This window comes from Anomalospiza imberbis, chromosome 15 (genome assembly GCF_031753505.1).
Source record: "Anomalospiza imberbis isolate Cuckoo-Finch-1a 21T00152 chromosome 15, ASM3175350v1, whole genome shotgun sequence".
NCBI lineage: Eukaryota > Metazoa > Chordata > Aves > Passeriformes > Viduidae > Anomalospiza > Anomalospiza imberbis.
This window is the reverse complement of record NC_089695.1, coordinates 1102174-1116615: the sequence shown is the minus strand read 5'-3', so window position 1 is coordinate 1116615 and position 14442 is coordinate 1102174. Positions and strand designations below refer to the sequence as shown.

Here is a 14442-nt window from a genome sequence, read left to right as displayed (position 1 = left end):
CCCACAGCCTTTTGCAGGTCGCAGGAGCTGCAGCTGAGGGTCACTCCCTGTTCTCTGTCTCAGTGCTGGTGGCTGGGAGCACGGCCCTGGCCAGGAGAGCCATGGCTCGCTGGGCTCCTTTCCCCAGGAGGAGCCGCTGGCACAGGCAGTGCCCGTGAAAGCAGGGCATGGGTTCAGTGACCCAGGAGGTCCGTCCAGCCCCAGGTCAAACCCTGAGGTCACCCTCAGGCTCTGCCTACTCCACATTTCGGGGGAACAGCGCAAAGGCTGCCTGTGAGCCAAGGAGCCAACGGAGAGCTGCAAGCACCTCTCCCTCTCCGTGTCTCTGCTCTGCCCGTGCCCCTCTCTCTATCCTTCCAGCCCCCAACACTGAGGAGTTCCCCTGGTATATCCTTACAGAGCCCCAGCACTGTTCAGTAAAGCCTGGCCTAGCGGGGAGCACAGCCGTGCACCTCCCTCAGCTCAACTGTTCAGTAAAGCCTGGCCTAGCGGGGAGCACAGCCGTGCACCTCCCTCAGCTGACAGTCCAGTAAAGCCTGGCCTAGCGGGGAGCACAGCCGTGCACCTCCCTCAGCTGACAGTCCAGTAAAGCCTGGTCTAGTGGGGAGCACAGCCATGCACATCCCTAAGCTGACAGTTCACTAAAGCCTGGTCTAGTGGGGAGCACAGCCGTGCACCTCCCTAAGCTGACAGTTCAGTAAAGCCTGGTCTAGCGGGGAGCACAGCCGTGCACCTCCCTCAGCTGACAGTTCAGTAAAGCCTGGTCTAGCGGGGAGCACAGCTGTGCACCTCCTCAGCTGACAGTTCAGTAAAGCCTGGCCTAGCGGGGAGCACAGCCGTGCACCTCCCTCAGCTGACAGTCCAGTAAAGCCTGGCCTAGCGGGGAGCACAGCCATGCACCTCCCTAAGCTGACAGTTCAGTAAAGCCTGGCCTAGCGGGGAGCACAGCCGTGCACATCCCTAAGCTGACAGTCCAGTAAAGCCTGGCCTAGCGGGGAGCACAGCCATGCACCTCCCTCAGCTGACAGTTCAGTAAAGCCTGGCCTAGCGGGGAGCACAGCCGTGCACCTCCCTAAGCTGACAGTCCAGTAAAGCCTGGTCTAGTGGAGAGCACAGCCGTGCACCTCCCTCAGCTCAGTGCATGACTGCTCATTCTGCCTTTCACCACCACCCACCAGTTGTTCCTCCCCAAAGCCCAGGCTCAGCCCAATTTGAATTAATTGCAAGAGTCACACGTCAGCTGCTTTTATGTAATGCTCCCGTGTAATTTCCATCTCCTTATTTCCGCTCCCCCACTAATTTATTCACTCCAGGTTTCTTTAAATCAGCCCAGCCTTTCTTTCCTTCTTTTTTTTTTCCTTTCCACAAGGTCTCTTTGTAAATCGTGTTCCCAATCCAAGGACTTGGTACTCCCTAGGTAGCCAGGGTGAGTGGGAGCAAGCCCCAGAGGACTGGAACAGCAGGGCAAGCACCTTCTCATGGGTTTTGCTGTGCTGAGGCTGCCCACGATTCCCTCCTTCCCTAATTACTTCTATTTCAGTGTTTTCTTCTACTGCTCCAGCAAAGAGACGGGGCAGACTTTTAAAACTTGCAGCATTAACATATGTATTTTTTTATTATTTCCACTGATAAATTGTGAAGACTTGCAGTACAGTTATTGTTCTCCAATACAATAAGATGAAGAATTACCCTGTGCACTTATTGATCTTCAGGAGCTCCAATACCTAGAATAACATCTCCCTGAGGAGAGGGGCTTGCCCTCCGTTTCCTCTCCCCGAGGAAGTGCTGGGATGTGCCGAGCGGTGCTGGGATGTGCTGGGCTGGAGCCCACAGATGCAGCATCCGTGGCAGAGCTCACTGGCCCCACCAATGAGCCACCTGAGGCCCCATGGCTCTCTCAGCACTCCTTCTCACAGAAATGACTCTTCATTTAGCTCTTGTGTTGACAGGGCTCAAATTAAGAGGCAATTGAGGTGGCTCTCAGAGTGAGAGATGTTCACGAGTCCTTCTGAGCAAGCAAAGGGGCTTGTAGAGAAGCCAGCACCCCAATTCCTGCAGAGCTCAGGGGATATTTACCTTGGGCTTCATCTCCACATCAGGGTTAACCCCTCACTATTTAATCCACCCCCATGTGCCAGCAAACATCCTGAGCAGAGTTAGGCAGGGACTAATCCATCACCATGCTGGAAGAGTCTCAGAGTGGGCTTGGTAATACCTGGGCCCTGCAAGAAGAGCTATGGAGGTATTAGGACCAAAAAAATCATCTTATTTGCTTATTGATTTCCAATAAAATCTAATAATTAGAAAAATAGCCCTGCCAACTTGTGTGTGCTGTGCATACAAAGGAAGGAGGCAAAATCCCTCGGGAGGTGACGATGCTTCCATAGCAGCCCTGCCATCCCTCTGGGCTGACAGACAAGTGTCCCTGCAGCTGGCATCAGCTTGTGTCCTGAGGGAGAGAGCAGAGAGCATCCGTGCCAGGAGCCTGGGACATCCCTGGGGCCAGGAAAGGGCTCTGTGGGACGGGGACTGTCACAGCCAGGAGCCAGTGCCATGCCGTGGGTATGGGGCACCTGTGTGCCAGCAGTGACACTGCAAACCCCTGTGTCACCTCGTCCCTGCCACCTCCCCACCACCACCCACGGCCCCAGTTTGCACCAGTGGGGAGACGCTGCCATAAAAAAAAGCTGGTGCTGTGGCTCTGAGCTTATAGGGCCAGGCTGGTCCTGCAGAGACAGGAGTGTCACCTCGGCCAGCGCCAGCACAGGGCCATGGTGACGCTGCTGAGGATCAGCTGTGCCTCCTGTGCGGATAAACAAAGTATTTTTCTCTCTGCAGGTTCCTAATATAGTGCCTTCTACCCTCTGTAAATAGCACACTGGAAGACTGGTTTGTCAAAGGCAGGTCTGGGGAATTATCTGAACTCAGCCTGTGTGATGAAAGGCTCTGAGCTGAGGGCCCCATCCTGCACGGGAGGCAGGGAGCTGGGGGATAGCAGCAGCACTGAAGTCAGAACACATTTGCTGCCCTTTCCTGCTGTTCTGCTGCCCAGACTCTGAGCAAAACACCCCCAAGGCACTGATGTTCCAGTGCCAGGCACAGTGAGGGCTGTTACCCACAGCTTTGCAGGGGACTGTCAAAATGACAGGGACATTTTTGCAAGTCAGCCTTTGATGTTTTACCTTTGCTTCATGGAACTTTGGAACATTCTCATGCCAAACACCTGATTGTTTGCTTTTTTCTGCTTCCCAACCTCCCTGATGCGTCCTCACAACTGCTCTGTTGCACTTCCTCTGTTATTGCATTTGCTCCTCTTCATCTAAGCAAGAAAAGAAGCATTAATCTCTGGAGTGCATTGCCCTTGCCAGGCATTTTGGGCATCTCCCAGAGCCGGCACCCCAGCACAGGACTTGGTGCAGAACATGTTAGCCCAGCCAGGGTAGGGCAAGGCACCACCACCTCCTGCGATGGTGGGCACCATCCTTGGCTCCAGAAACCCCCTGCCCTGTCTAGTGAGACAAAGAGATAAATCACCACGGTGAGATAACACACAGAGGGGTTCCCAGTGCACGGCTGTTGGCCGTTCCCATGGTGGTTTCACACGGCAGGACAAGCCACTTCTCACTCAGCACGTGTCTCACTCAGTCCCAGCCACCTGTCCCAGCCCCTCGAGGCTCTCCCTTGTCCTTGGAATTTATCAGAGGAGTAATAACCAGGGGAGGAACTGGGAAGAGGCTCTAGCCAGCGGGCAGGCATGCTCTGGGGCAGCAGCAGAGTTGCTGTAGAGCGACAGGCTCTGCACACCAGGGGAGGGAGGTGCACTCTGATGTGGGGCTGGAACCATAACTCCATCCTGCCAAGGCTGCCCCATTAGCATTCTGCACCAGCCTGGCTTTCATAAGCTGGTCTGACTCCGTAAGATAAAAAGTAATAACACTGCCCTCCACTATTTATTAGCTGCCTTTGTGTCTCCCGGCTAAAGTCCTTCCTCCTCCCCGTGCTGAGCTGCTCCAAGATGTGATGCTGGTGTTCCACAGGCCCAGCACCCAGGGCTTCACCAGGCTCCAGGAAATCCATCTCCTGGCTCAGGAGCTGTATTCCAGAGATGACAGGCACTCGTTCAGCTCCTGCCCTGCCTTCCTGGGTGCCCAGGGTGGCCTCTTGCTCCTGGGACAATTCCCTGCACCTGGCAGGAGAAAACGTTGCAATCAGGGTCTGCCTGGGTGAGGTCTCCACAAGGGCACTTGCCTTTTTCCCCCATTTCAGGGCTATTAAATTGTTGGATTTTAAACTATTTTGCCTCCAAACTCTAAAATTACCACTTCAAACAAAGCATGTGCTCATTGTTCAAGTTGGGCTGCAGGGGTGTCTCTGTTCTTTGGGGTGCTGTGGATGTTTTTTTTTTGGCAGATAGGAGTCCCTGGTGTCATAGCCAAGCTTTTCAGGGGTATTTTCTCCACCTTGGAGCTGTGCAGTGTCTCCCTCTCTGCACTCTGCCCAGATGAGGGACTCAAGCACCACTGTCCCTGCTCACCCGTGATTGTGTTGACTGTATTGACTGAATTAATTACAGCTGAGCTTCAATATTGAAATTACTCAGACCTCTGGACAGCCAAGCTGAATCAATTAGTTTATTAGTGAGAGCCACAGCCAGCTGAGCAGCAGAGGGATGCTGCACCCTGGGAAAGGAGGCAGAGCAGCTGCCCTTCCTCAGAGATCACACCATGCTGCATATTTAAAGCAATCCTTGTGGGTTTGCCCTGCACCAGGTTGTTGGTTTAGCCCTGGTTCCCCAGACCTGGTGAGTACATGATTTAATCTGCTGTTTGCCAGGGGCTGAGCTGGCTCCTTGGGCAGCTCTGCAGGAGCACACAGCATCCACACGTTCTGCAGGGGGTGGGAAACATGCCAGGGGGACAGGAAACTCAGAGTCTTGGTGACTGTGACTCACATGGATGATATTTGTAAGCCCCAAATAAAGATGTTGATAACAGCAATAAAAATTTATCACCAGCTAATACAAAGATGTAGGATTGGGGTTAAAGTATGGATATGTGCTGTTGGCATGCTTCATCAAACACCTGGGATTTCCATCAGGAAATGACTCTCCAATGTGTACATGTTCATCCGGCTCACTGCAGCATGCCCTGGCCATGACACTGGGAATTTACTCTTTCCAACTCTCTCCAGTTCCAGGTGTGTCTCTGCCAGGAGGCTCCGGGTAGGATTTTGGCTCTGTCTGGTGCCCAGCCCATTCCAACTTTAAATTCCTTCACCTTTCACCATCACTGCTCTGGCTGCAGAAACAGCAGTGCTGTTGCACACCCAGGAGTCCAGGTGGATGATTTCCTGGATTTTTCTGGAGAAGCACCTGGAGGAATGGCTCTGCTGGGGCATAGCTGGCTCCTCACTAGTGTCAGGGGGTGACATTGCCATAGCAATCGTCACCTGAGAAACAGAGAGGTACAGACATGCCAGAGCAGCGGTGTTGTCTCTTTTCTCCTGAGTAGGCTTGCTCAGTTTGGCTTCCAGCCCTGATGAGGAAACCCTGAGCCGAGCCCAAAAGTAGCTCCTGCTCCATGCCCCATCCTTGGCACAAGCCACCTCATAGCACAGGGGTGGCCCATCAGGTGTCTCCTGTAGGTGTGGAAGAGGCTCAGGAGCAAATGGTATGGGCTGGGACCAAGGGGGTCAATCCCAAAATATAGAAGGTCCCACTGAGATTAGGGCTTCAGCTCCTTTCAAGCTCAACCTCCTCTTTGGACTAAAAAGCTTCTTTCCTCCTATAGCTTCCAGGAGCCGAAGCTTCCCAACCTCCTAAGCTGTCAACGTGTCTTGCTTAAATAAGATCTTCACCGGGATGCTCTTTGGATCCTTGCAGTTTTATTTATTTAGTTGGTTTAGTTTAAGATTAATCATAAATGGGGAAAGTGCCAGAGACATACAAAAGAGGTTCTAAATAATTCTGAGTGATTGAGAGCACCATGATTAATGGGATCTGCTGATGCCATTCAGGTGGAAGCAGCCTTCCGAAAAATAGATTTATGTTAAATGGAAAAATACAATAATGTCATTCACAACAGGAGAAAACACGCAACGGCAGAACCTGCCCTGAATGGCCGTCACACAATTCAGCCTCACAATAAACCTAACTTAACTCCTCTAAGCTCGCTGTGTCCTGATTCTAAATCCATTCATTAGATTTGATTATCTTCAGTCCTCCCCAAGTGTAATGTATTCTTTCTTACAGAATTCACCATGCTTCATATAGGCATGGTTTAATATTTCATAAAGTTCATTAAGTAGCACATTCAGTTCAGCTCACAATGCCTCACTCCTGATCCCATATTCATCCCTGTGAAACCCCCAAGAAACAGGAAAAATAGGGGGGTGAGAGACACAGGGGTGAAGTGAGATGGTTCTGTGAACAGACCCTCATAGTTAAAGGAATTTTGCCAAAGGAGAGGGAGTGAGAACAATCCTGGGTCCCTTCCTGTGGTGAGGCAGCCACGGGCAGTGTGGCTCTGGGGCAGCGCAGCTTGGAAGAGGATGTCTGGGTTTTCCTTCATCCTCGTCATGCTGAGCAGGGCTGTGATTGCTCCCTCCTGCCACACTCCAGACATGAACCAAAGAGAGCTGCTGCTCCTCCTCCCGCGCTCACCCCACAGATGTGATTAAAGCCATAAATCCTGCAAGGGAATGGTGAACTGATAGCCCAGCCGGCTCTGGGGCCCAGGGCAGTGAGGGCTTTTCAGGCTCGGGGTGGCTTTAGTCACCTGATTTTAGTTTGGGGTTTCCAGCTGAACCATCCTGAGCGAGCTGCAGCCCCACAGGCCCTGCCTGCCTCCATCCACACACCAGCCCTGCAGCCCAGCTCCACCAGCCCAGCTCCTCGTCGGGGCCATCCCGGGGTGGCCACGGAGGGGACACGGGGCAGGGGAGCACAGCAAATGTCCCTGCATCCTCACAGGACTGTGCACAGCGAGGAGCACGTTCTCCCACAGGACCTTCCTCCGTTTCAGAGCAGGACTCCGGTAGGAGGAGGTGAGGGGAGGTACTTCACTCCACACACAAGAAACTTGTTTTGGTAGGAACTTAGAGCCAGCAGTGGGTGGGAATTTCTGCCCTGCTCCAGAATATGGTGAAATGCTGGAAATTTCTCCAAGAAGGGTGAATCAAGTTCCTGCATCCACAAGGATTCTCTGTCTGATGGGCCAAGGCTTCTGTGCAGAGGAGTCTATTATTCCTTCATGTGATGAAAATTAATAATTTATACATGGACAAAGTGACTTCGCTGTAATTTCTTGTTAGCTGTGATTCCTCCTCGGCAGCCAGGGGATTCTGGAAGGGATCTGAGGAAGGAATAATGGGAATGGATGAAGATGCCCCTGTGATGAAGGGCAGAGCGAGCAGCCCTTGTCCCTCTGCCGTGTGAGAGCACGGGCTCCGTGCTGGGACCAGACAGTGCCCCAGCAATAAATATCCCTGGCTGCCCCATGCACACCAAATGAAGATGAGTGTTCTACCCAGCCCTCCAGAGCTGGGAATGGCACCAGTGCTCCACAAGACTCCTCTGTCCTTGGCAGAGGGACCCCAGCAGTGTCTGAGCTTGGAAAGAACCCTGGGACAAACCCTTGGCTTTGTCCAAAGGCCAGGGAACAGCAGAATGCCAAGCAGGGGCTGTCCATGCTGCTGATCAGAGGAGTGCTCTGGGGCATGGCTCTCACTCCTGCATCTCTCTTTTTCCCTCCAACACCTGCTTTCTCTAGCTGTGCACAGGTCAAGGCAAGGAGTGTCTTGTTCATTGTGTCACACTCAGCAGAAGGGGGGACTCTTTGGAGGCCTCCAGTTCCTGCTCCCTGGCAATCCCAGTCCTTCCTTAGGGCAGCTCCCACCTGCCAGCAGCAGAGAAGCCCAATCCTGCAAAAATTCTGCTTTCAGTGATCCCCTCATACACGGGTTCATGCTCAGTACCTGTTCCTCCCTTGGCAAAAGGAACCTGTGTTCACTGATAATTCAGTCTGCTGGCACCAGCAGTGGCAATGCAGGTGGTGCTCCAGGGCCATAACACACCTGCCTGGGGACAAGGGCCCAGATATGGCCTCAGGGGGGATTTGTCCTCCTTGGTGCTGCTTTACACAAATGTTCCCTCACTCTCATCCTTCTCTCTTCTTCCCTCTCTCCTCTCAGCCCCCTGCTGCCCCATCCCAAATGCCAGGAGCTGTTCGGTGTTTGGTCTCATCCTCCCACTCTAGAAAGATGAATATTCCCCCAGTGTCTGGTAGACCCAAGAGTCAGGGCTGGAAGAGGGTTTTGGACTTGGGCATTTCAAATGGGGGTGGATGGCTTTAGCCCCAAAATATTTTTTTTTTTTTTCCTTCCAATGCAACATTCCTGCCTCCATCACTGGGCTGGATTTCTGCCTTTTTTCCTTTTCCTCCTCCCACCAGATTTGCTTGCACAGAAGAATCACAAGAACAGAAGGTGAAGCTAGATCTTTCTCCCCCTTTTTTTAAATTTTATTTTGGCATCCATTGCCTGCTTTTTGCCAAACTGCTCCAGTTCCTCTTCCCCAGTGCCCACGCTGCCTGCCCAGCATGGGGGACACGCAGCACCAGCAGTGCCAGGCGTGGTGGCCATTGATTCCCTGCAAGAGGAGGGGGTGGCAGAAACACCAACCCAAAACCCAGGGGAACACCTGTGTGGGCTTGGATCACCTTCTGACGAGGAGCTGCTGCACCAGGAGCTGAGATGAGGTCGCTGCTGTCTCCCAGTGGGTGGGAAAGGCTCATCACATGGGTGGAAGCCTTGGAGCGCCCCACCTGCATCCTCACTGCCTCTCCTAAATGCAGTCAGCGTGTTTAATCATCCTTCCCACCTTTCTTTGACTCCTTCCCAGCTTTACTACATCCCTTTCCACCTGTGCAGTGCTCAGTGTGTGGGTGCACAGGGAATTCATCCAGTGGCAGCATGACTGGAGCTGTTTTGCTCTCTTCTTCCCTGAGTAATCCCTAAAAGTCGAGATGCATTTTTTCTTTTATCTCTGCTGAGCAATGAGCTGATGTTTTCAGAGAACTATCTATTATAACTCTGAGATCTTGTTCCTGAGAGTTAATAGTCAGCTCAGAGCCCATCATTTTATTTCTGAAGTTGGGGATGGCTTCTCCTACGTGGGCCACTCTTTATCTGCACTGCATTTCTCCTGCCACTTTCTTGGCCAGTCACTCACTTCAAGGTACTTCTGCAATTCCTCACGGTCACTCCTTGTCCTTAATATCCTAAATAATTTGGAAGTATTAACAAAAAGCTCTCATTTCACTCTCCACTCCCTTCCTCTCCCAGGGAGCCTCCATATAGGGTCTGGGAGAAATTTTGGGGAAACTCATGGACCCACAGAAAAACTGTGAGCCATGAAAAGGGATGGGAGAGAAGAACCCGTGTGGCTGCCCATGGTCCTGATGGGCATCAGCATCTGGGAGCAGTGGCGACAGGCAACAGGCAACCAAGCGACAGGTATCTGCAGGGACAACTTGTTTTGATACATTACCCCCAAGATTCATCAGTAAATGGCATTGAAGAGCCTTTAATGACCATAAAGAGTGAAAAATTCCAGTGGAGGGACGGCCGTGGCTTTCCTGCTCGAGCAGATGCTCGTCAGAATTGGTACTCTCCAGGGAATTGCTCCAGAAGGTGGATGGAATAAAGTGATTCACAGTATTAAAAAAATAAAATAAAAAGAGAGACATCAGAGCTCCTGGAAGCTGTTCAGTTGGCACCGGGAAGGCTGTGAATAACAGACGCCCAAGGGAACCAATGTTTGAAGCCAAAGCAATTTGGGTAACAGGACAGGCTTGAGGGGAAAAAACCACACAGATTTTGGATTCTGCTGCACATCGATGCTAAAAAAGAAGACACACATGTTGTGAATGTACAGCCCAGGAACACATTTTGTAGGCACATTCCTAATGTGGCACGTGGTGTGCTCGTTCCTATTATTGATAATAGCTAACTGCAGCTCCTCCTCCTGCTTTTCCCTGCTCAGCCGTGGAAAACATGGGATCCAGATGCTGTTAAACAGCTTTAGAAATTTCCAGGTAAACATATACTGGCTGTTTCGAGGGTCTGCCTTGGACTTGCACAGTTTACAGTGCAGAGCAGCTGTGTCCAGGGTGGGATGGATCCATTTGTTTCCATTGGCACCTAAAAGGGAGGGCTGGAGAGGCACATTCCATCCAAGCAGCTCTGGCATCGTCTTTATTTGACCAGTGAGGCTGTGTAGCAAGGATGGCAGGATTCAATCTGACCAGAAGTACTTCTCTTAAAATGTCAGATGATGCCTCGAGCCCCACAGAGCTGGGAGGATGTTTTCCTTCTGCAAACCAGAATTATACCTCTCCATTCCCCTTCATCTCACTTATAAGCCCAGGGGAATCCCTGGGAAGCTGGTGATAAATCAACTTTTCTCTGGGAGGAGAGGAAGAAGTGTTCTTCATCTTCCTCTCCCCAAGCCACAGTCTAGCCTCTGTGCTGTCCACATTTCTGTCTGTGTAAAGTGACAAGGGACATGTCACTGCTCCAAGAGCCACCTCAGCCAGGCCTGCAGGGCAACCCAGGCAAAAAATGGGGAAGCTCTGCTCCTCTGAGCCGCCCTTAGCGCTGCATCTGCTGGGACTGCAGCAGGACAATGACTGACACCTGCCAGCCTCCCATCACCCTTTATCACAAAACGGGTTGGCAAGGAAGTGACCTTAAGGACCATCCACCCCTGCCATGGGCAGGGACATCTTGCACTTTCCCAGGCCCAAGCCCCTGGGTTGGTTTCTAAACCTGGCCTTGGGCACTGCCAGGGATGCAGGGGCAGCCACAGCTGCTCTGGGCACCCTGTGCCAGGGCCTGCCCACCCTCCCAGGGAACAATTCCTTCCCAATATCCCATCCATCCCAGTGGGAAGCCATTCCCCATGTCCTGTGCCTCCATGCCTTGTCCCCAGTCCCTCTCCAGCTCTCCTGGAGCCCCTTCAGGCCCTGGAAGGGGTTCTGAGTTCTCCCTGGAGCTTCTCCTCTCCAGGTGAGCACCCCCAGCTCTCCCAGCCTGGCTCCATGGCAGAGGGGCTCCAGCCCTTAGGGCAGCTCCATGGCCTCTCTGGACTCTCTCCAGCAGCTCCAGCTCCTTCTGCTGTTGGGCATCCCAGAGCTAGAGGCAGATCTGCAGGGGGGTCTCACCTGAGTGGAGCAGAGGGGGTCTGCTGTGATTTATGACAGTGTTGGTCTCATTCGAGTGTAATATTTCCTTTGTAGCTGATAATATCCACAGTGACCTTTTCATATCTGACATCAATTCTACCTGAAACTTTCAAAAAGTTATTTTATTAAAGATGTTGGGTAAGTTTAGCAGGCTGGTAAAACAACTCAATCCACATCTACAATTGATGTCCTAGCCCTGGGGGACCCGGGATGTCTCTGCCTGGAATGCAGATGGTCTGTCACTGTCAGGAGAGCTCCCAAGAGCTGCTGTAGCACCATTCCCCAGAGAGATCTGGCACTGCTGCAGCTGCTGGTCCTTGCTGGTGAGCTGTTCATCCACACCCAGGTCTCCTGCAAGCTCATCCCTGGGGCTGCCCAGCGTCCTTGCTGCAGTCGTGTCCTGGCATTATGGATACAGGTGGTTCTCATAGCACGTGTGGTGCTCTGGAGCTCTCACACACAAACATTTCCTTTTTTCCCAAATCCACAGCAGTTTCCACCCGGGTCCTCTGCAGCACCACAGACCCTGGGCTCTGCCAGTGAGTCTTGAAGGGCAACAAAAAAATCTCTTTCCACTCAGCCCAGAGGTGTGCGGATGATTTGCAGACTAAACCCAATGAGTTTGGTGGTTCTGGTCCCCCAGAAGTGATGGACAAGCTGTTGGCCAGTGAGGTGGTGAGGCCACCCCCAAGAAGCCCCCTGACTGGCCATGGCAAGGTTTTGTAGGTGGGACGATGATTTCCTGTGGGAACTGGAAGAAGATGGAGTAGAGCAGTGGGGACAGAGCAGCTGCAAGCTGAGTGTCCATGATGGATGGTGAAGCCACCATCACATTTCAGATTCTGCCCTGAATCTCCAGCTCCACTGCTTTTCAGCACCCTGGGGAGGAGCCCCCCCACCAGATGCCACCCGGGCCACCCATCTCCACTAGCCTTGGCCACACGGGGCCACACACCACTGTCCCAAAATGCCGTGGGAGGGCACCAGGGCACCGGGCTCATCCCAGGAGGGGATGAGGATGGGGCTGGCGCGGGTGCCAGCGGGGGGACGGAAGCGTGGCTCACCCCCAGCCCCTGACTCACAGCGGTCCCCACGGGCTCGGCGTGACAGCGCGGCTGCCTGCGGTCGTCTATGGCAACTGAACCACCTTGGAAGGCTGCACTGCCTGTGTGGGCTTGAAATTGTGGTTGGTTTTGTTCCCTCTTGGAAAAAAAAAAGAAAAAAGACAATCTGATTTGTATGTAACTCCGAATAAATTCCTTGTTAACCTTTACAGCCATCTGGAGGGAGTCACTCCTCGCTGCAGGGCCGTGGGAGGCAGCGATGCCTCTGCTGGCAGATTTCGCAGGGGTTGGCACGGGGGGAGCTGGAAGCCCCTGCTGGGTGAGAGCCAAGAGCCCTGGAACACCCACCGGCCCCAGGGGGGAGGATGCTGCCCTGTGGAGTGGCCTGGTTTGCTGGGAGCCATGGACTGTGTCGGGCTGCCCCTTCCCTCCCAGTGTGGGGCACAGGGAATGGGAGCTGCTTGTCTTGGGTGTGAGCGGAGCCCAGGCTGGCACCGTGCTGGGGCCCCATTGATGTGAGGTCACCCAGCCCCAGTGCCACAGCCCTCTGGACACCTGAGCTCTGGGCTTTCCAGCTGGGGGTTGAGGGTTCAGGTTTGCTCCAGGTGCTGAGTCCCCCATGGCATGAGGGAAGAGCTGGATCAGACCTGAAGGTCCATCCAGTCCATCCACACCCACGGAGCACAATCAGCCACTGAATTGTGGCTTCTCCCTCCCAGAACCCTGCAGCAGTCCCTGCTAAATCTGCTCTGAACCTGCAGGGAATTCCTTCTCCTCCAAATGCTTCCTGTGGAGTCTCCTCTTGACAGGCACTGGGTCTAACAGTCCTTACCTGGGTCTAACAGTCCTCACCTGGGTCTGGCAGTCCTTACCTGGGTCTAACAGTCCTCACCTGGGTTTTGCAGTCCTTACCTGGGTCTAACAGTCCTTACCTGGGTCTGGCAGTCCTTACCTGGGTCTAACAGTCCTTGCCTGGGTCTGACAGTCCCTACCTGGGTCTGGCAGTCCTTACCTGGGTCTGGCAGTCCTTACCTGGGTCTAACAGTCCTTACCTGGGTCTGGCAGTCCTTACCTGGGTCTAACAGTCCTTACCTGGGTCTGGCAGTCCTTACCTGGGTCTAACAGTCCTTGCCTGGGTCTAAGAGTCCTTACCTGTCTCTGGCAGTCCTTACCTGGGTCTGACAGTCCCTACCTGGTTCTGACAGTCCCTACCTGGGTCTAACAGTCCTTACCTGGGTCTAACAGTCCTTACCTGGGTCTGGCAGTCCTTACCTGGGTCTAACAGTCCTTACCTGGGTCTAAGAGTCCTTACCTGGGTCTGGCAGTCCTCACCTGGGTCTGGCAGTCCTTACCTGGGTCTGGCAGTCCTTACCTGGCTCTGGCAGTCCTTACCTGGGTCTGGCAGTCCCTACCTGGGTCTAACAGTCCTTACCTGGGTCTAACAGTCCTTACCTGGGTCTAAGAGTCCTTACCTGGCTCTGGCAGTCCTTACCTGGGTTGGACAATCCTTACCTGCACCTCACGCAGCCCTGCCTGTCCCTGGAAGTGCTGCTTGGCAGGAGGGATGAGCAGAGGGGACAGGGGACACTGCCACCCCTCTGGCAGCCCCATGGCAGCCCAGACAATGGGATCAATTGCAGTTTCTGCAGATGAGAAAGAGAAAGGGCAGCATCAGCCAGATAAACACAATGCAACTTTATTTTCTTTCTTTCTCTGCTCCTTTTAAAATTTATAAATATTTTGAAAGCTCTCCAAAGGGAGGGAAAAAACACCAAGTTGTACATGAGTGACTCAATGCAGTGTCACTGTGTTCATTAAGAAAGAAGGAAATCAAGTCATTACCGGGCTGAATAAAGAAGAACCTTTTGGTTGACTGAGAGAGGGGAATGCACTTCAACGGGTGGGATAAAACAGGAGTATGGCTGCTTTCCAGCCCTGCTGAGCTGCTGAGCTCTGTCTGAAGGTCTTAATTATAAGCAGCTCAAAAAAAAAAAAAAAAAAAAAGCCAAAGAGAAAAGAATTTACAACACAAAAGAACACAAAAGAAATAAATTGGATCTCAGATGCCTCTATACATATTTAAACACTGGGATGCTGATGAAGAGGAATCTTTAATGTGAGCTGCCTCCATCCAG

General features: G+C 52.8%; 1 long non-coding RNA gene across 1 annotated transcript; it reads left to right on the top strand.

The window, feature by feature from the left end:
- The first annotated feature begins 4535 nt into the window (after positions 1-4535).
- LOC137482800 (uncharacterized) lies at positions 4536-9750 on the top strand. Its single transcript, XR_011004215.1, has 2 exons — positions 4536-5221; positions 8451-9750. It is a non-coding gene; the product is annotated as an uncharacterized lncRNA (long non-coding RNA).
- Positions 9751-14442: the final 4692 nt, after the last annotated feature.